The sequence below is a fragment of the Lissotriton helveticus genome, chromosome 3_1 (genome assembly GCF_964261635.1).
Source record: "Lissotriton helveticus chromosome 3_1, aLisHel1.1, whole genome shotgun sequence".
NCBI classification, from domain to species: Eukaryota; Metazoa; Chordata; class Amphibia; order Caudata; family Salamandridae; genus Lissotriton; species Lissotriton helveticus.
Window position 1 is genome coordinate 2,092,925,138 of NC_136061.1, and position 26,864 is coordinate 2,092,952,001.

General features: G+C 45.5%; 1 protein-coding gene and 1 long non-coding RNA gene across 2 annotated transcripts in view; one reads left to right on the top strand and one right to left on the bottom strand.

The window, feature by feature from the left end:
- Positions 1-26,864, top strand: part of TTLL13 (tubulin tyrosine ligase like 13) — a 609,087-nt gene that overhangs the window by 342,904 nt on the left and 239,319 nt on the right.
- LOC144825270 (uncharacterized) lies at positions 7,246-7,985 on the bottom strand. The gene is made up of 4 exons (XR_013609369.1): positions 7,785-7,985; positions 7,620-7,698; positions 7,400-7,518; positions 7,246-7,310 (listed from the first exon to the last, which is right to left on the bottom strand). It is a non-coding gene; the product is annotated as an uncharacterized LOC144825270 (long non-coding RNA).

The window sequence follows — 26,864 nt, forward strand, 5'->3', positions numbered from 1 at the left end:
ATAGCATACATCGAAGCACAGGTAAGATGCAATTCTGCCAGATGGGTCTGAATGAAAGAAACCAGGTCATATTCAGATCTCTTAGCCGGGCTAATCCAAGGACTTTAGTTATGCGGTCCCGATAGCGTATAGCTAGGATCGTTTCTTCCATTGTTGCTGGAGTCATGTCTGTGACTTGGCTTGCCAAATCGGAGCTGAAGGATCAAAAATAAAATGCCTGCTACGAGTCCCAACAGAAGTGGTAGGCCGCCAAAGACAGAATGGAGAAAATTAGGAAAAAGGGTGTTAACAGTCCCGAAAAAATTGTCTTAAATATATGTGGGATACCACTGGTATCTGACATATTTAGAATTTGGCTTAGCATTTCTACGAAATGCACGGGGCAATTTGTTGATAAAAGGGTATGTATCTCTGCCATTGTCCTTGCAACTTGCAGATCATACGTTTCTTTTGATGACGTTAAGGGCACAGTTGTCTGTAAAAGGACAGACATTATTCTGCTTAAAGTATCAATTCGAATAGAAGAGATATTCAAAGAAGGCCAGATTGTTGCCTCCGTATCTGGAGTGTTGTTTGGATACAATACTTGCATACAGCAAGTGACCATGGAACTCACGCTCACGAGATAGGCTTTTCCTGGCACCATGCCACAACAGCTGTGGTCCACTATTAGAATGTAACTCCCGTTAGAAAGTCGTCTAAAGAATGGCTCTATTTGTGTTGCAGGTGTGCCGTGCTGGTGACATGAAAGGTTATTTGAAGTCCCCTCACAGGCCCCATGCAGGTCAATACCTTGACACAGAAGTATACCGCTTAGTGATTGTTTACAATTTTTTTCACTAAGAAATACATTCTGTTTCTTTTCACTGTAACATGTGTGTGTATAAGGTAATTTCCATGATGACTTAATGTACCCTTTACTGGCCCGCTGGTATATACTCTTGACAGTATTTAAAATGGAAAGTTGTTATCGGAATTGTGATTATTCCATGTATTATCCATTCAATGACAGGTCTTTCTGACATTGTCAATGGTAAATGTAAATGTAAATGTAAATGTAAATGTAGTTGAGCTTATATAGCGCACAGCTACCCGCAAAGCAGGTGTCCCGGCGCTTGCTTAGGGAACCCTTCCTGATATTCCCCTGTGAGATAGCAGGGTATCCACAAGGTGAAAGTCAGGCATCCCGCCACGAGGGGCCGTTGTGGAGATTAAGCAAGCTGTTGCCCAGAGTCGCAGAGTGTGAACCCGTGAGTCGAGGAGGCACCGGGGTGAGAATTATCGAGTCCGTGGAATTTTTAGCCCAAGACCCGCCGGGGCGGGGAATTGAACCCTGGTCCAGGACCGATCTCAGATTCCGGGTCTGCCACCTCTAACCCCTGAGCCACACTTCTCCACTCAAGTAATCTCTCAAGTTTTTCAATGCTCAGAATCGTATAGTCTGCTCCTTTTTGTGCCAAACTGATTTGTGTATCAGTAAGGTTAAAGATAGAGAATAATAACGTTGTGTTGATTAAACGCCAGGGCACGTAGCCTGAACGCAGATTTTGCAACGTCCAGCCAAGCTGTACAATAGAACGTAATTGGGACTGACCGTGTTGTAACATTAGTAAGTCCTGCTCTATGATATCAATAGCAGAGGATACAATACTGTCCAGTGAATATATTCTGGAGGACAGAGTCATTAACCCATTGTCCACAACAGAAAATGATTTTTCCAAATTAATACGATCAATTTCTAGTATTTTTTCTGCTGTTTTGATTTGCATCACTTTCCAAGCTTCGTTGTAAGTAGCGTATATACCGGCCGCTATGAAACGTTTTTGACGCTGTTTTCGTGGTCCCATTAAGAAATCACGCAAGTCAGCACCGTCTTTAAGTAAAGTCAAGTGTTGCTTAATTTCAGCCAGTGTGGATTTCTGTAGCCATTCGAGGCAGAGTTTCCCTAAACTGTATGTTGTGACTATCCCTGGATGTTGTCTCTGGGAGTATCTTGGGTCTGGCCTGGTCATTTGTAACCCCTGTGTTTTGTTCAGGAATCTATCTTGACAGTTATTTGTGTCTGTGGGCCAGATCAACCATTTTTTCCAATCAGGATGTGTTCTGTTTCGGTTAAAAATATGGGATACGTCTATCTCAACATCTGTAGTTCTATTACTGTCAGGTGTTGGCTTTGGAATAGACGGTTTGTTTAAGTCTTTAATTTTGGCTAGGCCAAGACAGGTTGTCTGTTGAATGGTGTCATTCAAGAATATAACTTGTTCTGGGATTATGCAGGCTCTAAATAATGCTTCTAGGCCTTGGACCTGCCATTCTTTTGTACCCCAGATGGTTTTTGTTTCAATGTTGTTTTCCAGAAATCAAAACCAAATGTAATCATTTTTTCATAAAATGTTTCCGAATAGATCAATTTAGTATTTGTCAGCATTGTTTTCATTCCTGTCTTAATTAACATTTTGAAATAAAACGTTTCTGCATCACTTGTGTTAAACCCTGAGAAGTATGGGAATTTCTCATAAAATGTTTTCGAACTACCTTTCGGACGAGTTGCACAATGTTCCCATTGATTATAATTAAAAACATTTCTAGGTTGAGCAGATTTATGTAAATAGTGATGTGCAAAGTGGTTGTAACAATACATTTCTTCATAATTTGATTAACCCTGTAAATAATCATGTTCTGTAAATTTTGCTGACATTACTAAATCTGACATCATATCATTAATACTTCAAAGTCCCAATCATCAGAGAATGTACTCGGTTTTACAAAGTCACTTAATGAAACCTTGAACTGGTGTGGATATTTCAAGAGGTCGACCGGGCCATAGATTTCGTAATCCGTTTTGTCCCAAGCTACCCCACCGGGTATTGGATTGGCTGTGACATTCACTGATGATAGTTCACTTTTCTCGATTTGAGATGACTTGTGTGGCTTTAGGACCAAGTTGATGTTCTGACTTGCTGTGTCCATTGTACTGTATTTTCCCTCAATAAATCTTCCTAAACAAAGAACCATGATGAGCCAAAGCAGGAGGAAAAGTACACCTAACAAAATCCAAAATTCAATCCATGGAGAAATCAGATAGGTTTCTTTGAGTTGATGAAAGAGTTATGTTACTTTGTCTTTAAAAGTTTTTGTTGTTGGCTTTCTTCAGGCTCGCTTGGAGCCTCAGAAAAGTCATCGAAATTGATGAAGTAGCCAGATGCAGTTCTGTCAATTGTTAGAATTGCTTCCGGATTTTCAGTTGCTTTTGCATTTTTCTTTGTTTTATTAGCATAATCTGAGGCTATCAAATGTGATTAGTCTTTCAGTTTGAACCTCTTGTATTGTAGCAAGTTTTGGTACTCTGCTACTTCTTGGGAGTCCACTGGGCCTACTACTTATGATTGTGGTTTTACCAGGTCGATCGATACAACTCGGTTTTCCTTTTTACCAGCAAGGGGCGGTAGTACAACTGATCTTGTTCCGCTGACAGCTAAGACAGGTACTGCTTTTCTGTAAGAAGGCCCAAATTCCTTCTTCACCGCGATCTTCTCTCTGACCAGATCCCCAATCTTTGGAATCCAGGCAGGCCTTGCTGGGACAGGTGGTTTATCTTCAGTGGCTGTTGGCTTCTGTTTTAACTTTACGTTGCTCAGGTCTTTTCTTGTTTCATTTAAGTCCTGTAAAATAGCCAAACGATCTTTGATATCAAAGCATTTTTCATCTACCACTGAAGTCTGACTATCGAGGTCCTGAATATGCATTCTAGTCCCGAACAATAGATCGTACGGACGGAAACTTTTCAGAGAATTTCTTGGCAGATTATTAAGACTACGTTGGACACTTGTTAAATGTTGGACCCGTGAAATAACAAGGTATCCCTTAGTGAGAAACAACTTGAATGTAAGCCCATTTATTGGTACCAATACCTAACACATATATTTCATAAACAACAAGATTTATTTATTTTTTATATAAAAAGTTCTCAGTTTATTAAAATTGCATTGACAGTACAATGAGTTTGTTAAAAAAGAAACGCCGCGAAACAATTAGAGATTTCATTAAAAACATCAGCAAAATATATCACAATTATATGTATCTAAGATACTTTTTCATAAATCAACTCTACACCACATTAAATGAAAAAGCACATTAAGTTTCAGAACACAAACTAATTATCGTGCTTGTCAGCTATAGACAACAGAGGAACACAATAAGAGAGACAGACATAGACACTATTGTCATCATAGTTGCACATCAAACAACGACCAATATTTAGCTAAAACCTGGACTTGCTAAAAGAATCCTGTCTATAGGAATTAGTTTGGTCTCGTGATTGTGCTGGTATAGGCGTCAACGCGTTTCGATGGTTCAGTAGATATATACCATCTTTATCAAGACTGTTCGATGTGTCTCTCGTATTTAGTGGCACTGGGTGGTTGCCATTTAAATAATATCCTGCAGATAAACACACTAGAATCAGTTATATGCATAGAATCATATTGCTATATACTGTTCTTCTAAGTAATCAAACTCTAAACTGGAGAGAATGGTCATGCTTATTACATGGATATTAATGGATTTGAGATCTTTAGTAGGTCATTATTATCATCCATTGGCCAAATTAATATTCATATATTCTGCATAGTAGATTGGTCTGTACTAGTTATCAAATATTCAAATAAGCCCTTAGGCCAGATACACATTAATTAATCTTAGCAACAGCCTGCTGCTCCATTGTCAGAACATTGTTATGTCGTGAGTACTCGAAAAATCAGGTACCTGTATATGGGCTTCCTATGCCATAATTATACATAGCTGATGCCCCTTTTCCGTTATTATAATCCACATGAAGCACCACCCATTCACATAGGTCAAAAATATGGCAGTGTTTTTTTTTTTTTTGAAAACCTTTATTATATCGTTCAACACAAAATACAGAAGTAGCCCTGCATCGACAGGGGCCGGTCACCACATGTATGCAGAACGTATTAGGAAATCCAATAACACAGCTCTTCAGCCGACAACCCGTGGGTCCGGCAGCGGTAGAGGATAGACGATGTATTGAAAACATTTCGAGATCAAGGATATGCCTAAGGTTTCATTTTACATTGAACCCCCCCCCCCCAAAAAACAAGATAAAGAAGAAGATACAGGATATCCGGAGCTACACACTGGAGGTATAAAAATGCGGGTAGGCGTTAAAAGGCAGTCATGGATCAAGATAGACCAACAGTAAAAATGCAAGCGCCAGTATGTTCACTAAGGGAGAAGAACAAAGCTACCTATCTATCATCATAACCACCCACCCCAAACCCCGCCCACTCATATGCAGCAGGATGAGATCGAAAGTATCGCTACCGGACCCTGCGAGAAAAAAGAAAAGGGGCCATAGAACACAACAAAGGCAAAATAACAAACCCCCCCCGCACCCCTCACCCTGCACCCCTGCAATGGCTACGGCCTACCCCACTAGCAGCGTGCCTGTCGCCCAGAGGAATACCCTAAAGAGAGAGAAAGAGAAGAAAGAAGGGGCCATAGAACAAAACAAAGGCAAAATAACAAACCCCCCCACCACCCTGCACCCCTGCAATGGCTACGGCCTAACCCACTAGCAGCGTGCCTGTCGCCCAGAAACGTCCCTAAAAGAGAGAAGGAAAGAAGCGGAGGAGGAGAGACAAAAAAAAAAAAAGAAGAAAAAAAAACACTCCCGGACTCCCTTACCCTCCACCAGACGCAACCACCCGGAAACAAGTGCAAGATGAATGTAACGAGATGCACAATCAATCCGGGAAGTACGAAACATACCACCCGACTCCCGCATTTCACAGGTCACAATCCCAGCAGCAGATTAAATTATTTTCACGTATCCTAAAAAGTCCCACAAGTTAACCCTGGCCAGTACGAATGTCCACTGGAGCACTTACAACCCAGGCCACTGCAACAATGACAGAGGCAAAGTTTCCATGAAAGTTCAAGTCAGTATGAGCAAGCCAAATAAAGGATAAAAGTTCACGATCTCCACAGAGCAAGCGAGAAAAAGCGTGGAAGGATGATAAAACTTTCCAATAGGCACAGGTGATCTTGTTAAGGCAGTCAAAGTTGTCCATAGTGATAGTCGGCGAGATAGGGTTCAAGCAAGGGACGCTGACAATGTCCACGGGCGCGCGATCTGTCTCATAGGAATCAGCAGCGCGAAAGGGATCCGGCGTCTGCACAGGGACCTCGAAGTTGGATACACGATGTTTCACTGGTGGCACCGCTGGCTGCGATGATGGCAAAAAGCCGCTGTCCGGTCTCCGGCAAAGATCATCCATTGTTACCGACAGTGCCTGGTAGTTGACGATGATCTGTGAGTGGAGCGCTCTAATGGCCGCCATTACGGCGCGCGGCGGTGGTGTGCCTTCCGTCCCCTCCATCTCCTCTCGTAAGCAACAGATCAGGGTGCAGACCCCGGAGGCCGGCTACTCCGGGGAAGCAGGCAAGTCTGGAGCGGACATCAACCACGGGCGCTCTCACCTCACAATTTTGCACCTTCGCCGCTGGTAGGGGCTCCCGTCCGCACCCCCCCGACAAGCTTACTATGTCTCCAGGCGTCAGATACAGGGCCGCAGCAAACGATGTGTCACGCCGTAGCGTGTGCGTTGCAGGCAGGACACAAAATCGCCGTTTAAAACAGGTAGATTATGTCCCGGTTCGGGAGACCGGACAAAGCCCAAGGTTCACAGCCGATGTTGTTCAATTCCAGCCTGGATGGGTTAGAAATCGAGGCCCCGGCTTCCACTCCCAGGTAGGCCGAAAATGAAACACGGCGTATCTCCGTCATCCGGTGTGATAAAAAGTTCGGGATTGCGCCTTCAGAGTCAGTCACTCCTCATATATACGGGAGTCTGGTTGGAAAACAGGATAACTTGCAGGATATACGAGCTGCTGGCGGAGGTCTGCGGAGCCGGGAGCTTATGTGGCCATCTTGCTTGCTAGCGTAGCTCCTCCCTCAAATATGGCAGTGTTACACCTTTTCTAAATAGCTTTCATATCTATTTTATGCTTAACTACATTGATTTAGTATGTAGTAGTGAGAAAAAGTGTGTTTACCTTATTTCATGTTATGCTGTTATTTTATTTTCATTCTTTCTATTTGTGTGAATATCGGCATCTATTGTAAGTTCGGACTGCAAAGAAAGTTTTTTTATAATAAATATAATTGTCATTCATGTTTTAAATTTGGCTAGCATTTAAATTGATTCAATCGGCTGTTACCTTAAAAGCTTGTTCTTGCTTGGCCAGCCCCTCAGCAAATTGATTATTCATGTGTATATTCCTCTTATCTGTAAAGAGATCTGCGTTTAGACTTATGTCTCTATGCCCTTTCCTTAGCATGCCCTTTCGTTGTTAGCAATATTATACTGGTACCTACTTTAAAAACCACCACGTGCAGGAATCGGTTTTGTGCAGGAATTGATTATTCTTTTGACCTTTCCTAGGTAGCTTTATTCTCCTAGATGTGTCTCAGCCTGTTAAATTGTATGCTCTCCTCTGTGGACAGAAGAGGGCAGTGATCAGGGAACCGGTCTTTGTATAAACGGTGGCATATAAAATGCCACTGCACAGGTACTATTTGTTTTAAGAAAACCTACCTCAAATTGGGTTAACTGGGGAGTCTCAGATGTGAATAGTACTCCTGGTCCTTATCTGTGGGTCTTGTATTTTAGGAACCTGGACAAAAACATTGCCTGTATTAATATTTAAACAAGCTTGTCCTCGTTTACTAATGCTGTGGGTCCCTATTTCATTTCCCTTACCGTTAAGTTCCTGGGACCTCGTCTCTCCACAACCGGTACTCTTCTTCAAACAGCTCAGTTTGCCGAAAAATCATGAATGGCCTGACTCTGTGAGCCTGCTTTTTTAAACACCTTTACTGTGGTTGTTATTGGACGGCGTGGAGCTGGTTCAGCTGATGCCAATTAATTAATGCGCGCTTTGAAAGACTGCTGTAAATCTCAGCGCTGGACCGCATTGCATTTCCGCGTTGCAGCCCTCGTTGGTTATCTACGTTTGGTTGCGACCTCCACGCCTCGTTTTCGTTTTGTTTTGTTCCTGCATGTCAAGCCTCGTTTTCGTATTTGTTAATGTCAGATTGGCTCACCACGCTGACTCCGTCCTATTTTAAGCTGTTTCACTTACCCAGCTGATACTCTAAAATCCGAGATATTATTGTATCGATTGCGTTGGGGTCTGGTGAAACGCCACAGTACTTACAAATGACCCTTGTAAGGAGATCTATTAAGAGAAAACATTTTTTCAAGGACACTTTTCTGGTAATATAAATCCTATTGTATACCTGCCTTCATGGTCCACAGATTTGCCATTTCTATGTATCCATCCTCTGGCGACTAGCAATTGACCTTTTTATAATATGTTTAGTATGTAGCGTTTTGCCTACAGAAATGCAGGGCTATATGGGGCTATGCTGTACTAAGATGTAATGGTAGCATCATCCCTTATTATGGATAAAAGAAAAGAAAGGGGCCTCATTACACATTGGTTTGGAATATAGTGGACCTCTCTTATAACATTCCAAACCCCCCTGGTACAACCCACATTGTTTACAATAAATTTATTTTAAACCTTTATTGTAGTTGTGGGTTTATTAATCATTACTCGTTCCCATTATTGCAGTATATAATCCGTGCCTCCAAAGGGTTGACTTGTGACATTAGTCAGAGTATTCATTCTCATTAACTGACTGTTAGCTTCATCCACTCTTCTCTAGAGTTAAGACCTTTGTCTATGGTATCAAGGTAACACATGAACCATTGCTCACGTGTTTTCCTTATTCCTTCTAGATTCCCGCCTCTACTGCTTATATTGACCTTTTCCAGAATAAACCACGTGAAGGCATTACTGTTGTGGTTTAATTTATGGAAGTGGTCAGTCAGAGGCGCATTCTCTTTTTTAGTTTTTATTGATGATCTGTGCTCTAGGAGTCTAGTGCGGAGTTCCCTGCCCGTCTCCCCTACGTAGCCTAGGCCACAGGGGCAGACGAGCAGGTACACCACGCCTTTACTTCAACAATTGTTTAGAGTTTTGGGAGTCAATATTTTTCCATTAAAGGTTAAGGACTTCATCGTTATGCAATTGGGACAGATGGAGCATGAACCACATCTATAATTCCCTGTGGCTTTTATGTTAGTGGTCAGGGTTGTTTGAAAGTCACTGATAGGATTTTTGTATGTTTTTACTAACGCATTCTTTATGGTCTTGTTTCGCCGGAATGAGAAAAGTGGTTTCTCTAATGGGGTCACAAGACCATTGTTTTTTTTTTTTTTTTTTTTTTTTGTGAAAACCTTTATTGTGCATTGGTAAAAGAACAAATACGGGCCCACAACCATCAGGCCGGCCACGGATACTGTTAAGCACCAGGGCATGCAATATGGCGACACAGACACATAGTAGTACCATAAACGAGCATTAAAATTACACAGCAGATCAACACGATACCATGCCTCAGGAGCCATGAAGGTTAATTTTAAATGTTTTACGTTGCAACTATTAAGGTCGATTTTCAGTTTTAAATTGAAAACAAAAACTACAAACTACGAAAGCAGAGTCCGTGGAGGCATAACAAAACATTAGTGAGAGAGTCACCATACAGTTTAACAACACAAAAGGCACGTCTTTCCAGGCGGCATGGCGGATCAAAGTATATGCCGCAGGGCATCAGAATCAACAACCTAGCCAAGGACCACCGCCACCCGCCTGCCAGCAGCCCCAAACACGGACCCAGATAGAATAAAGAAGAAGAAACAAAACAAAAAGACAAAAAGGCACCATAGAAACTAAAACCAAGAAACAAAAGCCCCATCCCCCATCCCCCCACCCTACACGCATGCAGAGGCTACGGCCTACCCCCCCCCAGCAGTGTGTCTGTCGCCCAATAAACCCGAAATATAGAATAAGAAGAAGAAGAAAGAAAAAGGAAAGAAGTACAATAATACGGAAGTATGAGAGTAAGAAAGGAATAACCTAAGCAATACTCCCATAGAGTACCGAAAATCTGAGGAGGGTCAGAATCAGTTAATCTCGGACTCCACCGCCCGCACAGAGCTCCCACCCCACCAGCCAGGATCAACAACAGGACATATCAATTACAACTTTTGGTGGGGAAGAACATGGCAAACAGCGAATTAAAATATATCAGGAAAGCGTTCCAGTCCGGGTCTCCGCCAATAAAACGAACAAAATTAACGGGAAGCACACCATCAACCCTGGCCCGAACGTTGAAAGTCCACCAAACATGGCCACCGCTGAGAGCTCACAGAAAGCAGAACAAAGAAACAAGATGGCCGCCCCCCACAAAGAAGAAGCATAAAAGGATGAGATGAATGTTTCCAGTTACCAAGCAGTCCAGGGTCCAAAAAGACGAGCATCCCCACGATCACAGGATGAAACACTCGTCCCCGATGTAGGAATGAGGCTCCGGAGGCAAAGGCAGCCAGGAGGGCCAACACCTGAGAGGCCGGCAAGCGAAACAATAGTAGCGATGGTAACTGCAGAGTCTCAGTTCTCAGAGTGGGGGGAAACAGTGTAACTGCAGCCTCGTCGGTAGATGAACACAACCGATTATAGTCAGGTACAGTCCGCTTCACTGTAGACATATGTGGAAACAACGTATCCATTGCAGGAGTAAGTGGAGGTAGCAGGGAGCTAGAACGCCTCGGTCGCCCCAGTGCCGATGTAACATCCGAAATCTTCCGATCCAGCTCTCGAGTGTGTCGCAGCCATGCAACCCTTAAGTCGGCAAGAGCTGACAGGATGTCGCCACAAGTCAGGACCCGCTGCGGCCCAGCCAAACCGCATTATGAGCGGACGCCGTCGGATCTGCACATCGTTCAAGACCAGGCAGAATATCACGCCCTGGGGACAAGGAAGCACTAATCTCATCGTCATGGGAGACCGGCGCCATCGTCACTCCGACAAGGAATCCACAATAGCAGGATTGAGGCGACACCGACACCTGGGAACTTCAGTCCGGGGCGCCGGCAGGAGCACGACTCGGAATCCAGAGCGGCGCTCAGCGAGCCCCTGCACCTCAGCGAAGGAAGGCAACCAACAACCGAGAAGGCGCGCCAAGATGGAGTCTGCTCAGCCCAGCAGCAGCGGAACAAAGAGAAGCGATGCGAGAAGGGAGCCCGCAATGCCAGTACACACGTAAGCCAGGTAGGGAATCTCGCCTCACCGGTAAGGATGTACACCAACTCCCTCCACAATCAACAGCGCTACCTCAAGTGTCCGCGCCTCTCCAGATCCGCAAACCGACTACGTTACATCAGCGCCCAGCGGCGGAGATCAGCACAGGGTCCAGGGGCAGCCACGGAGGATAGCCAACGCAGCGAGTTCTCCATGAAATCAGCAGGCAGAGACCTCGGAAGAACGCGCCCGAAAACTGCGCGATTAATCCGCCGTTACAATGCGACACAGGCACAGGATAAACAGCAGGATGTCGATGCAGGAGTGGAAGGCTCGCGGAGCCAGGAGCCTACTCGTCCGTCCTGTCGGCCATCTTGGCTCCTCCTCCACAAGACCATTGTTAATGATTTTCCAGTTGCGGTTCACTATGTTTTTTATTTTGTTACTTAGTCCTGAGTACTGACTAACAAACACAATCCTGTTATGAATTTTATTGGTTTTCGTCTTGTTGATATTCAGTAAATGGTCTCTATCATAGAACCTGGCCCGTTTTAGTGATTGTTTAACGAGTTTTTTAGGGTATCCCCTCTCTCGTAGTTTTTTATCCATGATTTCAGCATGGTGGTAAAAATCTTTTAATCACCCGAACCTAATACCCTCGCCGTTATAGATTGCTTTATGTGCCGTTTTTTTCTTTCCACAATCCCATTTCCCTCAGGATGGAAGGGACAAGAGTACCGCAATGCAATGCCCATGCTGGTCATGGCCTCCTTATAAGCTCGAGAGCTAAAAGCAGGACCCTGGTCAGAATGTAGCATGCCAATTGCGTATGTGCCGATATGGACTCGCAAATCTTTTATAACAGTTCTGGCGTCAGCCGAGCGCTGGTGTCTGCAATTTTAAGTGAATCTAGTCTTGAATGTTAATGGGACGCATTACTCCTATTGGATTTCTGCGTATAGATAACCTTATGCTTTCTAAAAGAAGGGTCCTGGCAATACTCCGGCTGGTTCGCCACTGCGATCTCTGTTGCAGTTTTGACAGCCCATTGCAAATTTGTAGTTTTGCAGGCTCATCCCCGGCCACCAGTATTCTGATTGTAATTCTTTCAGAGATGTCAAGATCTCCTGGTGCCTTAGACCTAATCCCATATGTGCTTCTTGAATCAAGAAGATTCTCCTGTTCGTGTTTGGAATCACTCTATCCCCCACTCCAGGGATTCGAGCAAAAGGAACGGAGTTTGCATCTATTACGTATGTATAATTGAGTGGATAGTTCACGGGTAGTGCTGCACAGTCGCCTTTTGAAGACGTTTTTACCGCCAGCATGGTTTCTCCGTCTATGTATTTTTCTGAGCGCTTTTTTGTGGCTATGGAAGCCGGTTGAGTTGGTTCAGCTGTGGCTGTGTTAGCCAATGAATTCCCTGCAGCGTGAACGCCATCACGCCGATGACTCAGTGTATGGATCACGTGAGTCTTTTGTAGTTCTTTCTGCAAAAGAACTACTTGTTCCCAAAGCTTTTTATGCTTTATTGTGGCACCTGTGTCATCTTTGAAATCGTTTTGAACCCAGTTCTGCAAGTCATTATTGTAAGATTTGACGCAGTAATGCGAATCGCACACTATTAGTGCGGGGAATTTGTGATCGGCATTTTCAAGCGCCATCTTTAAAGATCTTATTTCAGCTCGCTGAGTTGAACAGTTTCTGAGTGATTCAGTTTTGGTAATTAACGGTCTGAATTTACCCAAGCGCCAGCGACCTTTAACAATCGCGCACGCTGCGTTGTAGGATTTTTTCTCTACATCGTAGTGTTGTGCAAATCTGTCCATGTAGATTACACATTTGTATTGTTCGAGAGGCAGAATGTCGATTGGCAGAGGATATTCTTCTTCATATTCTAGATTTTCTAGTTTTTTCATGTTCGGGTCAAAATAGTATTTCACGTCTTCTGCAGCAAGAAAATTTTCCCATTCGATCCATTTTGGATCTAATGCCACGTTAGTCAAATTGCGTGGGCTTGTTAATGCCTCAAAGGCTGATTCTGCTGTTAAAACAGTTATTCTTTTGCCTTGTGCTTGGGCTCTTTCTTTTGCTACAGCAGTTTGAACCGCGTTTACAATGTTTTCTGTAATACTGAATGTTTTTTCAGCTTGTGTGTACAAGTGTGATTTGTAAGCTATTGGTACCTTTTCTCCCTCATTAGAGGTCAGGTACATGAATCCGCATCTTCCTGGGATGACTCGGATTACAAGGTTGCGTATGTTTTCGCGTGTTTGTAATTTAGTTTTAGCTAACATGTCTGTTTGCAATGATCTTAACATTTCTGTGTGTTTTTGAGTCCAATTGATTGGTTTGAAATCAGGTTTTATTAATTCATAGAGAGGTTTAACCCTCTCTGCATAATTTAGAATGTATGTTCTTCCGAAATTCAGGAAACCTAGTATTGATTGTAAGTTCTTCAGCGTTTTTGGTGCTTGGAGGTCAGCGCATTTCTCTAAGAAATTGTCCGCTAGGCTTTTGCCTTCACTTGATAATTCATATCCTAGAAACAGGACTGTTAGATGGGCAATTCGTGACTTTTTAAAGTTGAATTTGTAACCCTCTGCTGCCAACACAAGTATTATGGTGTTCACTCTTTTCAAGTGAGTGTCCAAGTCATCATCTGTGAGATAGATGTCATCGACATAAGATAATGCTTCATCATCATATATTTGTAGTAACTCTGTTACTCTTGCTAAGAATAATCCTGGGCTATTCTTGAATCCCTGTGAGAGTCGACAGAAATTTTCTGTGACCCCATTATTGAGAAAGCGGTCAAATACCTGCTTTCAGGTGCAATGTTTTGACAAAAGAATCCATTAGAGATGTCTAATGTCGTTTTGTATTTTTTGCGCACGATGTTATTCATTAGTGCTGCACTGTGTGAGTTTTGTACTGCAAATGTTTTGCAACATGAGTTAAGGTGTCTGTAGTCCAAAACTAGACTATATGAATCATCTGGCTTGGAGACAGGAAACAAAGGATTGTTCATTTGAGAGGTGCATGTTTCAATCACCCCCTGGTATTCAAGTTGATCTAAGATCTCCCTGACTTACTTTTTAGCTTCTTGTTTAATTGGGTACTGCCTCTGTGCAGTGGGTTGACATTTTAACTGGATTTTGTGAGGAGGAGAGTCCTCATCCCATCCTACATGATTTTTGTATAATGCAGGAGCTTGGGCTACTGCCCACTTTCTTGCATATGTATATTTTCTATGAGTTGGAATAATCATTTCTTCGCCATGAGGGCACTCCCTGACAAACTCTGGTGGCCAGTCTTTCTCAGCTAAAAGGATGTCATAGCCTTTCGAAAGATTATCCCAAAAGAGACCCCTTATTTTTCTGGTCTTATCTCCCTCTATACGTAATGTTATCTCGTATATTTTATGAGGTTTGCTAACTCTGGTATCTGCAGTTTCCACTTGAATGTATTCATTCTTGTCCACTGTCTCCAGAAGATTCATCAGGATCTTGCGAGCTATTGTCACTTCTGCTGCGCTGTCTAGCATTGTCTGGGCCCACTCTCCGTTTTTCAGTTGTGTCCTCAGTATCCTCTGCATGTTTAATTATTTTAATACTGGCTACCTTCCTTCTTGGAAATTGTAACTTTTTACTTTGTTGAGCAGGTTCCTTGTCTTTGGACTTGACGTGCTCTTCCCTGTGTTCTGACCGCCCTCTTCTTTACGATTTCTGCGAGGAAGTCTGAAAAGATCGAGAGGGACGTGTATCAATATCTTGATATCTGTCAGGTTTTTTTCAAATTATCCCTATTTTTAAGGTTGTATCTTTTCTCAGAGGGCTCCCTCTGGGGAGACTTGTGTCCTTGGTCCGGAGATCTTTCTCTCCGCCGAGGAGACCTTCCTCTGGACTGGAATCTTTTTTCTTTGGGAGTGGATTGTTTATTTCCATCCCAGCTCTTTTTTGGAGTGTTTAGATTATTTTTAATAAATATCTTTTCAGGATTTTCAGTTAGTTGGGGTTTTACTGGGTTCCCACCCAAACTATCTCTACCTAGTTCTTCATAGGATTTTTCTATGATTCTGGCAAGTTCAAATGGTTGTTCTGCTATATCTGTTTCTTTCAATTTCTGGCAGATCGCCACAGATGCTGCTTCTCCTTTTATGTTGGCTAATAATATAGCCGAGACCTGCTTGAAGTCTTTCAGTAGTTTCATACCCAGAGTTAAAGCAGGTTCTGGACCGTATTCATTTTGAATCTGTCTTAGCACATCTGGTATAACCGCCATGGACGGAACACCATGTGTTTTTGTGTAAATGGAAGCAAAGACTGTGCCCCAAGTGTCACAGTCCTCCACATGTGGTGCGATCCCCATTGGAAGACAGATAGTCAGAATTCTGTGTTTCTCAGTAGGGGTAGTATCCGGAAATACTGCCTCTATTTGAGTGATTTTTTGTGCTAACCAGAATGGAATTTGTTCCCGTTTTGCGGGTGTTTTACCAAGACATGATTGTATGTTCTGTGGTGTTATTTTGTTTGTGTTCCCCTGATGAGGGGTCAGCTGTGGAATGTTAATTGCTGGTTGGACTGTTGAAGTCTGCATTACATATTGGACTAATTGTCTATGTATTTTAATCAGTTGTTTTAGCTGTGCCAAAAGTTTTGGTACTGAAATCTTTTCAATATCTGGATGTGGTGTGTAGCTGGCTAGAACCGGCCACGTTGCTCCTGGTCTACCTAGTGGACCGAGCCTTGTGATGTGATTGTTATGTTTTAGGGTGCCATTAAACCAGAGCAGGTGCTCTTGGTAATTTAGTGGGATTTCCACCTCCTCGAAAGGGGTGTACTCTTCCGGAGGTTCCTCTATTTTGTAATAGTGGACGTCGTGTGTGACAGCGTTTGCTGCTGGAAAGTTTATCCATGAATAGAATACCTCTGTCTGCCGATATTCATGAGCCTCTATCACGAATATGACTATACCATGTTAGTCCGTTTTCTATAAGTTTAATAGTTATAGTTTTTCTTATGTTGACCGGAATGAGTATAGCATTCGGGTCATTGTCTCGGAGACTTGTGTCATCCGCTAGGAGTTGAGCTGCTATTCTAGCTGCCTCCCTTTTGTCTTCACTTTCTGACATTTTTTACTGACAGAAAGGTTTTTGTTGCAGATCAAGTTTCAAGGAAACAAAGATTAGGTGCACAATATTTTGGAACACTGTATCCTTCAACGTTGACTAAACCAAAAACTATACATAGAATCTCTTCCTACTAAGCTCCGGCGGATTTTAACCTTTTACCCACTCCAGACGTCTTTTGGAGTATTTACGGAAAAAGGGTTCTGTGTGAACAAGCACGACTGAGTTACTCTAACGTCTTGCGTTAGATTTATCGCCTTACCAAACGTTGGGCACCATGTAGTGTAGTTCCTATATTTCCAATAGGCTCTGCGCATTGGAATAATATATTCAGCAGTGTAGACGTAGGACTGAGGTCGACTAGGTCTCTACTGACTATATTAGACTTAAGTTTTTGCCAGCTAGCTCAGAGGTCACTAGAAACTTTCTCGAATAAACGAGGAGGAGTTTAACCTCCCTGGATAGACAAGAAGGGATTAGCTTCTGACAACCATATAACATGACAACTTTGCTCCCTCAGAATAAGAGTGTATCTCTAGAGTCGTGTGAAAACAATAGACAGCTATTTCACTCAGTCAAGTGTGCATACTTAGTTTCACCAGAGTGCAGAGAAAAGAGAGACGGGCGTTTTCAATAAAAGGTGTTATTTATTGAGCAGTCTTCTTTCTCATACAAGAGAAATTAATTGCCACAATTGCAATACTCATAGTAAAGTAAAGTGCGTACAGTAAAAGGAGGATTAAGAAATATTACCGTAAAAGCATTGATATGGTTTCTTAGCCATAAGATACTTTAAAATAGATAAAATATATACATACTTATATACATTGACTAACGTACTCAACTGGTGCTTCTAAATACGCCTACCCCGGTGTACCTGACCTAAGCCTAATACGTGGGAAGGAGTAAGTAAGTAGCAGTTTAAGTTAAGTTGGTTTTGCCAAGAATCTGAATCAAGAATTCTCTCTAAGGTTTTAGTCAGCTCCGTACCTGGGTTAATAGAAAGCAGGAGGTCTTATATCTCTCTCTCAGGACTCGATATCCCAGTAACCCGCGAAGGTATCTGGAAACACCGGAGCTGGATTTCTCGGCAGGAGAAAAGACAGCGTCTCTCTCAGTGCGTCAAAGAGGAGGGGCAGCGTCCGTGGGCTCTCGCATCAGCTGGGCTCTCGGGCAAGTAGATAGCTGCTCTGCTCCAAAACCACTACCGTGTGTTTGCTTAAGTCAGCGTTGGTATATTTATACCTGAAAGGGGCCGGGTTTTGACGTAAGGTTGGACATAAGACGTCAATAAAGATGTCACTAAGAACTGGCCGTTCTTAGAGTGCTCACAGGAGTTCTAGGACGAAATCAAAACAGAAGCAATGGGGAATTCCCAGGTTGCTGGAGGTTTGGTTTGTTTACAGAACTCGTTGTACTTGCTAGGAGCCTGGGGAAGTAGCCTTGCTTAATTTGGACAGCATGGGCTATGACTAAATATGGATATGATTCTTATGCCTTTATAAGGATATTATTGATTATAACCACATAAGGGCATAAGTCAGGACTATCGAATTTAGCGTCCTAGATAGAACTACAACAATGAAGGAGGGCTTAATTAATGCACATCCCTAGTCAAACATGCAACTGACATCAGAGAACTAATCATTGATAATGACTTAGACTTTTTATGCATTACAGAAACATGGCTAAAAGAAGTCTGCAACCCAGATATTGCAGTCGCCCTACCCCCTAATTATACCATCTGCAGGAAAGACACACAGAGATTGTAGGGGTGGAGGGTTGGCTATCATTCACAGAGATACTTTATTGTAGGAGAACTTTATTCTACATGAACTCAAGGGGGCCGAAAGCCCTGGCTTCTGCTGTGCCATAAATTGTTCAACCTCATTTGTGGGAGCCTTAATCTGTCGCTCTCCTGGCTACAGCGGCTCATTCCTAGACTCATTAGGGGAAACTCTTGGCTAAGCCTTGCTTAGATATGCTAATTTGACATTGCTCTGGGACATAAATCTCCATCTAGAATGTGGTAACAACCCTGGGGTCACTACATTCCTGGAAATTGTTGCTCCCCTTGGTCTGAAATAACTAGTTCAAGGTCCAACACATAGGGCAGGACATACATTGAATAGTGTTTGTTCAAATTCTCCCTCAATCCGGATAGAGGCATCTATTCCTCAGGCTTGGTCCGACCATCAAGTTATCCCCTTGGCTATCCCAATATCTAAGGCGCCACAAGCATCTAAGAATTGCTCTATAGGGATACCAAAACGGAAATGGCATCTACTAGCTACTAATCCCAGCCTGCCCAAAACTGCCCAAGAACAAATTCCGATACTGACTGGAGAGCCAGCTGAAGACTCCCACCGCTTCCATACCTGGAAGATGTCGATAAGTGATGATTTAATGCCTCTAAAACATACTTCCAGAAGAGGCAAAACAAAATCACACAATGATCCATGGTTTACCAAAGAGCTAGCGAAGCTCCATCTACACAGTAAACAACTAGAACGTAGATGGAGAAGGGGCTATGAGATAGCAAATCTTCAAAACTTTAAATCACACAGAAAGCAATACCATATAGCTATCAAACTTGGGAATAGAATAGCTAGGGCAAAACAAAACCAAAAACAGATTTTTGCTATAGTGTATTCTTTCATAGATCCTAAAGCCCTGCATTCAGTAGTCCCCCTCTCTCAATCTCTCTGTAATGACATCACAACATTTTTTGAGGAAAAAATCACCAACATCCAAAAAGACTTTGGAGTATTAAGAACAGAAGAAGTGGTGAACGTATTGGGGTCAAATCACATGCAGAATAGACCCTCTCTACATACTTTTCAAACAGCTACCGTATCTCAGCTACATGAAGCTATTTAGCATGTAAATCAGGGTCCCCATTGGATGCATGTCCTCCAACGATATTGCATCACATTATGGATATAGTGAAGCAGTGATTAAGGGGATTGTGAATTCCTCGCTGTCTTCTGGCATAGTGCCCGATGAGTGGAAATTCGTGATAGTGAAGCCCTTAAAGAAAAAAACAAATGTTGACCCTTCCAATCTCTCCAATTATAGACCTATATCCCTACTACCAATCCTTGGAAAAAATAGTCTGTAAGGAACTCTCTAATTTTGTCAAGTCAGCTCAGATCTTCCATTCTCGACAATCTGGCTTCCGCCCGAAACATTCCACGGAATCAGCCTTATTGGGGATATCTGACACTCTGAAATTCATTATAGACAATGGCAGGAAGGCAGTGCTTATCCTTTTGAATCTGCCGGCCGCTTTTGATACTATATCTCATGACATCCTTTTGGACAGACTAAAATCTTGCGGCATTTCCAACATGGCTCTGGCCTGGATCACTTCCTTCCTGTCTAATCGGAGGCAGGAACTCTCCCTTGGAACCTTTCTTTCTTCAAAACGCACTATCACCAAAGGAGTCCCACAGCGGGCCTCACTTAGTCCACTCCTGTTTAATGTATATATGGCCCCGCTGGTTTCAGCCTACGGGATTGAAACAATATCCTACGCTGACAATACTTAGCTGATCCTGTCCCTTGAGAAAAACTCAGCAGAGGCTGAAGAAAATGTTAAAGCCTGCCTCACGGAGGTCATCTCATGGATGAAAAACAACCATCTCCGTTGTAATACGGACAAAACAGAAATCCTGCTGATCGGGAAAGACAACCCCTTTCAACCGAAGGATTGGTGGCCGGAAGAGGCAGCAGCCCCCCAGCCACAGTGGAAGTGGCCAAAAATGTGGGGGTGTGGTTTGACTCCTCTCTCTCTTTCAAACACCACACCCTTAAGGTGGTGGGTACTTGCTTTAGCCTAATTAAGACCATGAAAAAATTCTTTGAGTTGATTCCACTGGCGGCAAGGAAAACGGTAGCTGTGGCGTTAATACTCTCACGCCTAGACTACTGTAACAGCCTTCTCGCAGGGGTTAATAAATCAACTTTGAAGAGACTTCAGGTAGTACAACATGCAGTCGCCAGACTAGTTTTGAAACTCCCACATAGGTCATCAGCATCAGAAGCTCTGAAAACTCTCCATTGGCTCCCTCTACACAAGAGAATTCTATTCACGCTCTTGGTCATCACCTTCAGAGCTACCCGTCAAACTGGACCAGAATACCTCTCTAGGAGATTCACACCATATACCACAGGGAGGACCTTAGCTCTACATCTGCTAACCTCCTCAAATTGCCTGGTTTTAAACTTAAAACCAGGGGAGGGAAGACTGCTACAGTATTAGGTGTAAAAGCTTGGAATTTTATGCCGATCGAACTGAGAATGATTGTATCAGAAATAAAGTTCAGGAAAACTCTAAAAACTTGGATTTATGGAATAAGTGATGAATCCTGTCTTGCCCTTATCTAGGCCCTAACTTCTCACTAGTCCGCTCGTTATCTGGATAGCGCCAGGAGGCTCCTTTGGGAGCAACAGTTTGCGTTTTATAAATGCCACATTTCATTTCATTTCATTTCATTTCTACACTACCCTGCTCCCAGCCACCAGGTCACCAAGAACCTAAAATGGTGGCTGGGAGAGCGCGAAAGAGCCCCTTATACAATTGGGCTATAATTGGGCTACAGCGCAAAAACAGCCCAAAATCAAAACCCAGCCCAAAAACTACAAAATGGCCGGCCAGGCCAAACTAGCCCCTCCCAATCTGCCCGGGTGGCAGACTTGCCAACCTAGCCCCTAGCCCCTAGCCCCTCCCAAGCTGCCCGGGTGGCAGACTTCCCTACGCTCGGTTGCCCCCCAATACCACCTTATTCACAAATGACCTTTTGAGCCAAAGCATGCAACCCCTCGGCTATTACTGGGCTCCCTTACACAGCCTTTGATATGCAGCAAAGAAACCAGGGCAGGAATGCAGCTGAGAAGGGAAACTATGTTCCACGTGCGGTTTTGGTATTATGAAAATATAGCCTTAGAATGAGTGCTATTTATTAGTTTATAAGTTGTAATATACGACACTGTGGAGAAAGTTTCTGTATGTTTTCTTGAAAAGACAAACCCTCTTTGTAATCTATATACACAAATACAAATCTGCTCCTTGAAGGGCTGGCCTCGTAGGGCATACTCTACATCGAAAGGCACTGCAATGATATGTTTGTGACATGAGGAGACACACTTGGCTGTAGGGCCTCTGCAAGTCCTGTCATTTTCACATTTCAATGTTAGCAACCTATGACCTAGGAGCAGACGGCCTACCTCACAGCAGGAAGACGCTCAGCTCGGTTTCCTAGACACGAGAGCTTGTTAATTTCATTTGGTAACTGTTCTTCTAATTATGCATATTTGGCCTGTTGTATTCATCACATTAAAATGTGCAGGTGACAACAAAAACTCCTCATAGAATCAATAAGTAACAATTAGGTAAATAGCTTTCTGCCAAGCGACCCTAATGTCCAGTGTATTCCAGCATTTTAACAGGCGCACTTTCTAGACTTGCAGAACGAGCTCCGGTCAGCACTGGTGCAAGGATCTACGCCCCGCTCCCGGTTTGGGCACCCTTGGGCTCCCCTGTTACTTTATTAAGGGCTCTGCGCATTTCTTTTCCTGCTATCTTGTCTTGCTGGTGTGTAGGTTCCAGGCTTAAATATCAGTCTCCTCTATTTTTGTCTGAAAAAAAATCTACGCGGAACACATATCCAGTGAAAAACGTTAAATACTTTTTCAAAAAGACATTAAAGGGTACAGTTTGTACGGAAGCAATTTAAACCGAAATGTGTGTTAATATGCCTTATCTGCTTGGAAGGAAACTGTACGTTCCAGCATAAATATTTTGTTATTCTGATGCATTTCTTCATATACTGAGTGTAGGAAAAAGGGGAAAGAAAACGGAAACAAGCATTGGCATAGCCAATAGGTCTCGCCTTTGGGACCTTATACGTGTTTAGCCATGCAACAGTTGCACCAAGGTTATTGTGCTGGATAACTAAAGACTTATAAGGTCCCAAAGGCAAGACCTATTGGCTATGCCAATACTTGTTGTATGTAATCGCGTGGCTTGTTGAGGCAGAACAATTGGTTCGCCAATGCTCGTTTTAAAAGTAAATAAGAAACAAGGGGCACTATTGACCGGTAACACGAAAGTCAAGGTCATGCAGAGTTATTTATGTTCTTTTACATAGCCATGAAGGCACTCAGCTCATAACTTTTCAAATAAATAAATAAATAACTATAATCAAACCCAGAGGTACAATGTGCAGTGTTTGCGGATCGTGGTTGTAGTCGCTGCAACATTGTGCCATCACTTTGTATGTTCATTGTGTAGTAAAAAAACAAATGAAAAAAGGGGAAATTGTACCAACTTGGTAAAGAAAGCATTTGAAATCAATCAATCAATCAAGACATTTATAGAGCGCACTACTCACCCGTAGGGTCTCAAGGCGCTAGGGGGGGGGTGTCGTTACTGCTCGAACAGCCAGGTCTTGAGCTTCTTCCTGAAGGAGAGGTGGTCTTGGGTCAGGCGCAGGTCGGTCGGGAGGGAGTTCCAGGTCTTGGCGGCCAGGTAGGAGAAGGACCTTCCTCCTGTTGTCGCTCTTCGGATGCGGGGGACGGCGGCGAGGGCGTGGCTGGTTGATCTGAGGTGGCGCTTGGGAGCGTAGAAGTTGATTCGGTTGTTGAGGTAGCTCGGGCCTTGATCGTGTAGGGCTTTGTGTGCGTGGGTGAGGAGACGGAAGGTGATTCTTTTGTTGACGGGGAGCCAGTGCAGGTCTCTCAGATGTCCGGAGATGTGGCTGTTTCGTGGGATGTCGAGGATGAGTCTGGCTGAGGCGTTCTGGATCCGCTGGAGTCTCTTCTGGAGCTTGGTGGTGGTTCCGGCGTAGAGGGCGTTGCCGTAGTCCAGTCGGCTGGTGACGAGGGCCTGGGTGACAGTCTTCCTGGTCTCGGTGGGGATCCACCAAAAGATCTTCCGTAGCATGCGCAGGATGTTGAAGCATGACGAGGAGACGGCGTTGACTTGTCTGGTCATGGAGAGGGAGGAGTCCAGGATGAAGCCCAGGTTGCGTGCGTGGTCCGTCGGTTTGGGTGTGGTGCCCAGGGCGGGGGGCCACCAGGAGTCGTCCCAGGCGGAGGGCGAGGAGCCCAGGATGAGGACCTCTGTCTTGTCTGAGTTCAGTTTCAGGCGGCTGGTCGTCATCCACTCGGCTACATCGTTCATCCCTTCGTGCAGGTTGGCTCTGGCGGCGGCGGGGTCGTTGGTCAGGGAGAGGATCAGCTGGGTGTCGTCGGCGTAGGAGATTATGTTGAGGTTGTGTTGGCGTGCGATGGCCGCGAGGGGGCTCATGTAGACGTTGAAGAGGGTGGGACTCAGCGAGGATCCTTGAGGGACGCCGCAGATGACTTCGGTGGCCTCTGACTTGTACGGTGGTAGGCGGACTCTCTGTGTTCTTCCGTCGAGGAAGGAGGTGATCCATTCCAGTGCCTTCTCCTGGATTCCGATGTTGCCGAGGCGCTGCACTAGGGTGCGGTGGCAGACAGTGTCGAATGCCGCGGAGAGGTCCAGGAGGATGAGGGCCGCTGTTTCTCCGTTGTCCATCAGGGCTCGGATGTCATCGGTGGCAGCGATGAGGGCGGTCTCGGTGCTGTGGTTGGCTCGGAAGCCAGACTGTGAGGGGTCGAGGGATCCATTCGTCTCGAGGAAGGCGGCCAGCTGTTTGTTGACGGTCTTTTCAATGACTTTGGCCGGGAACGGGAGGAGCGAGATGGGACGGTAATTCTTGAGTTCGGTGGGGTCTGCTCTAGGTTTCTTGAGTAGAGCGCTGAGTTCGGCGTGCTTCCAGCTCTCAGGGAAGGTGGCGGTGTCGAAGGAGGTGTTGATAATGTCCCGTAGGTGGGGTGCGATGACAGCGTCGGCCTTGTTGAAGACGTGGTGAGGGCAGGGGTCGGTCGGAGATCCGGAGTGGACGGAGTTCATTGCGCGGATGGTGTCTTCGGTGCTGATCGGAGTCCAGGCGCGGAGGGTGGTGGTGGGTGGCGTTGCTGCGGTTGTGGCGTGCGTCGGTTGGATGCTGAAGCTGTTGTGTATGTCCGCGATCTTGTTGTGGAAGTAGGAGGCGAGGGAGTTGCAGAGGTCTTGCGATGGGGTGATGTCGTTGTGTCCGGCGTTGGGGTTGGAGAGCTCTTTCACGATGTTGAAGAGTTCCTTGCAGTTGTGTGCGTTGTTGTCCAGCCGGTTCTTGTATGCGTTTTTCTTGGTGGCGCGGATCAGTTGGTGGTGTTTCCGGGTGGCGAGCTTGAGGGTGGTCATGTTGTCCAGTGTTGGTTCCCTTCTCCATACTTTCTCGAGGGCTCGGCAGTTCTTCTTGGAGCTCTTGAGTTCGTCGGTGAACCATGGGGCTTTTCTGCTGCCGGGTCTGCTGGGCGGGGTTCTCAGAGGGGCGAGTTCGTCCGCACAGTTGCTGATCCACTTCGTGAGGTTGTCGGCGGCCTGGCTGGGGTTCGCTGAGCCGGCAGGAGGATGCTGGCTCAGGGAAGCGGTGAGCTGGTCGGCTGTGATCTTGTTCCAGCTTCTTCGGGCAACCTGTTGCTGGTGGTGGTGGATCGTCGTTCTTTTGAAGGTGAAGTGGACACAGCTGTGGTCCGTCCAGTGGAGTCCTGTTGCGTGGCTGAAGGCGATGTCTTTGCTGGATGAGAAGACGGCGTCGAGTGTGTGTCCGGCGAGGTGGGTGGGGGTGGACACCAGCTGCTTGAGTCCGAGGTTGGCGAGGTTGTCGAGCAGGGTGATGGTGTTTCGGTCGCTGTTGTTCTCCAGGTGGAAGTTGAGGTCCCCCAGGAGGATGTAGTCGGCGGAGGGGAGGGCATGCGGGCTGATGAAGTCGGCGATGTCCTCGCTGAATCGTGTGCGTGGTCCCGGGGGTCGTAGATCAGGGTGCCTCTGAGGGTGGTCTTCGGGTCGGTGTGGATCTGGAAGTGCAGGTGTTCGGCGGTGGTTAGAGTGTCGTCGATGTTGGTCGTGATGCGGATGGTGTCCCTGTGGATGATGGCGATGCCTCCTCCCATCTGGTTGGCGGTGCGGTCCCTCCGGGTGATCTTGTAGCCCTCTGGGATGGTGATGGCGATGTCGGGCGCTGAGGAGGCGTTCATCCAGGTCTCCGTGAGGAAGGCGATGTCAGGGGCTGTGGTGTCGAGGAGGTTCCAGAGTTCGATGGCGTGTCTGTGGACGGAGCGGGTGTTGAGCAGGATGCACTTGAGGTGGTTGCTGCTGGTGTTCGGCTTGGCGGGTGCTGGTGCAGGGTAGGTCCGGATGCAGGTGAACTTGCAGGCGTGGCAGCTGAAGGGTCCGTGGGTGTGCTTCGGGGTGGCTCGGTGACATCCCGGGATGCAGCCGGTGTTGAGTGCAATGAGATCGGCGGCGTTGTAGGTTCGTCGGGTCGGCTTCCACCGGTGGGGGCCAGAGGTCCTGGCACTGGGCGCGGTCCAGGCGCGGACGGGTGCAGACGGGCTTACCTTTGGCGCGCCTTCGGCGCACAATCGGCGCGCCCGCTGCTCGTCAACGCTGCGCGTTCGCACGGTCGCCATATATGGTGAAGTGCGCGGGGGGGCGGAGCAGCTGGGAGGCGGGAGCGGGGAGGGTACAGAAGGAAAAAGGGGCGGGGTTAGCGGCGGTGGCGGGAAGCGGGGAGCGGGGAGGGAAGACGGAGGGCAGCTACTGACAGCAAACAGCAAACAGCAAAACAGGCAATACAGAAGTAAAAATTAAACAATTTACAACAATTCTAACAACGATGACACCAGGGAGAGAAGCGGCGAGCACGGACCACGCCGCTCGATGGAGGGGGCGTGGTCACGCGGGGGCAGCCGGGCGGCGAGGCAGTAAGGCAGGGAGGCACACGCAGCAGCTGGTGGCCGTGCGGCGCGGGGGTGTCCTAGAACTAGGTCACACTCACCTGCGTCGCACGGTCGCCATATATGGCCAAGTGCGCGGGGGGGCGGAGCAGCTGGGAGGCAGGAGCGGGGAGGGTACAGAAGGAAAAAGGGGCGGGGTTAGCGAAATGAATACAATCCCGTCCCTTAGTGTTGTATTTCAACTAGGCATAAGTCTTGGATATGCACAATTTTCTACGATCAATCTGTGGTCTTTTGTTAGACTTCACATTCCCAAGGGACGTGTAGGAGACAATAATGGATAGGTAAGGAGACATTCAGAGGCGTAACGCAGTCCCTGTGGCGCAGGGGACCCCAACCATTGAAGGCGCCCCCATTCACTCCAAGGACAATGCACATCTATCGATTTATCCCACTGGACTTATTCTTACAATTACTGTCTGAAGACTTGAAATTCACTTTCCTGTTGAGTGTTCAGCTTCCGTAAAAAGGTAGGTCCCTGACAAATCACAGAAATACTAAAATCATCAGTCTGTCTAGTCTGAAGTCCACAGAGCTAGCAAGGACACTTGTAATGGTGCGGTCGTGTGTTAAACAATAAAGTGAGAAGAATGTCTTCACTGCCTTAATGTATAGCACTTCTAGACACTACTGAAGGAAGGACTACACCTTTGTCACTCATCCTCTACCCAGTGCTCTGAAATGTAAG